Raw genomic sequence first — 2,596 nt, 5'->3', positions numbered from 1 at the left:
TGGAGGTAGGAGAGGGAGATACCTGACGATCTCAGGTTGGCTTGGGAGGATAGGGGACGAGCTCATGCTAAGAAGCGAGCGATTTCTCAATTCGCCACTTATTTACCCTTTACCGATATGCCTGATGCATGCGTCATTGGAGAGCGAATAGGAGGAAGCCACTTGTTGGGTGGTCCCTACCTGTTACGACGAAGTGTAACATGGAGTGGAGGCAACCTTTGTCGAGTGCCAGAATGGATCTGGGACATTCAATGAGCGCTGACCATTCAACAACGGGGGCCTGTGGCTGTGTTAACCCGCTTGTACATGTGTTGTCGGAGTTGTGATTAGATGTCAGTAGGTTCATAAAGTGGGGCGAACTGGGCCCTTAGTTGCATATTTTATATGTTGCAATCCATCTCGAACCATGAGTCCGAACCTTAGCTCATCACTCGAAGCTTGTTCTCTGAACTCTTCCCATGTGGACACATTATACTTAACCTTTGTAGGTTAAGGTGCTCCATACAGACCTCATTTTCCACCTTTAGCGAACAACATCTCATCTCTTACCTCTGAAGAGGCCTTAGTGCGAGATGGTGGTAACACCTGGCTTTAACTAATGTGCTTGCACTCACACTTGTGCTCTTATTTCCTTGCCACATTTCGTGCTCAAAACATTTCATCTACCTGACCCTTGTCTTCTGATAATACACCATGCACCCATAGTATGGGACCTCACTTCTGATAGCACAATGCACACTCCTAGTCGACAGATACAACCTCTATCCCTTACAAATGTGCTATGTGCTCAACGCATAACCTACTTCTCTAGTGTTAATGCTCTACGCACTTTTAGTGCTTAGTCCTAGACACCCGATCTCTATCAAATCTGATTTCACCCTAGTGCATGGTGTTTGTACATTGATGATATACTAGCATATCCATTTTAAATATAGATTTAACATGAGCCAAGAGGGATCCAATTTCTTCAAGTGTAATTTTTTTTATGAGCTGACGTTATTTAAATGTTTTTTATAGTTTTTTTTTAAAGATTTTTGATAATTTTTATTTTGCCGAGCATGAGCAAAATTTCAATTCAATTTTGATGATGGACGGACATCGTTACACATCATACTGGGCTATAGAATGAGCCTCTCGACTCAACTAGAAATTGCACCAAGAGGTGCAAAGGAATGCCGATAGGAGGAGTGCGAATGTGTGGAAGGAAGTTAAATTTAAAGAAAAAGTTTAGTGACATAAATGTCGAAGAATAATGTTAATCATTAAAGGAACAAGGTAAAAAGGCTTTGCAAAGTGCAAGTTTTAGGTTAGATAAGTTTTTTTGTTATGTGAATATGTTCAATCTGACCATCCAAGACTCTATATGCCTATACTCTATGTATATTCTCAATAATGTAATGAAATCTCACTTTAAATGAAAACAAAAAAAACTTCTAAATTTTCACATGTAGCATAGGGTTTTGCCCATTACTTACAGATATAAATTTAATATTTTCTTGATTATACTTGTAACTAAAAATATTTTCAAATTGACATCCTTTTGTTTATATTGACTGCCAAAAAAAACCCTTGGGTTTCCTTAATTTCACTTATATTTTATTTTGTTTATTTAATTTAACTTATATTTTATTTCATATCAATCAACTTCTTGTTGCACCTTGTCATGCATTTGTTTGGTGCACCTGGAACCTTTCTCAGTTGGAAAATAACACTGCACTCACTAAGGTACAATTAAGATAGGAGTTGGATACCCAACATTTTGGAGTCAATTTTGAGGGGAATATGAAAGCAAAGAGGGGTGTTCACTCTATCCAAACATAACAATATAATTAATTCATTAAACCTTTATTATTATTATTATTATTATAAAAAATGTAACATATAAATTTATTTAATATTTCAATTGTTTAAAAATATTAATCATGTCTACTTAAAAGGTTGAAATCCATATCCTCTTCGGACTCTTCCTCCACAACACATCCAATCTAGTTAGAAAGACTGAAACCCATATCCTCTTCAGACTCTTCCTTTGGCTCAACTTTATTTTCCTCTTCCTTTGGAGCAGTTGCAGCTTCTGTAGCACCAACAACTAGGGCAACAACAACTGCAAACTTTCTTGGATCCTAATGACAAAGCAAAATCAAACTATTTAGATAACATAAAAAATGACATTTTTATAAGAAGTTTTATAGTCAATGATAGGAGTTCCTAAAAATATTTTATTAACATTATCTTTCCAAATTCACTAAATATTTTATTTATTAAGTTCATATTTTATTAACTTATGACTAACGAAAGAGTTGTCACCTTTTAACACATCAAGGAAAACAAAGTACACAAGAATATCAAATTTGAATAGAACAAATATCAATGCAATGATAATCTTGACCCATGTAATATGGGCTAAGGGCCATCTTCATCAAAATCAACGAGCACCCAACAAAATACATTTACACAGGAAAAACATTTAAAACTAAGTACTTCATCAGAGATGCAGAGTCACATGCAAGTTAATGCAACCAACTCTCTGGTCTTTCTATAAACAAAATTTTAATGTTGTGTCAAATCATGTGGGCAAAAGCCAATGCTGGGTTAT

Source organism: Pinus tabuliformis, chromosome J (genome assembly GCF_031772625.1).
Source record: "Pinus tabuliformis cultivar Carrire ecotype Pingquan chromosome J, CPIR1, whole genome shotgun sequence".
NCBI lineage: Eukaryota > Viridiplantae > Streptophyta > Pinopsida > Pinales > Pinaceae > Pinus > Pinus tabuliformis.
Note: the sequence above shows the minus strand (reverse complement) of the source record.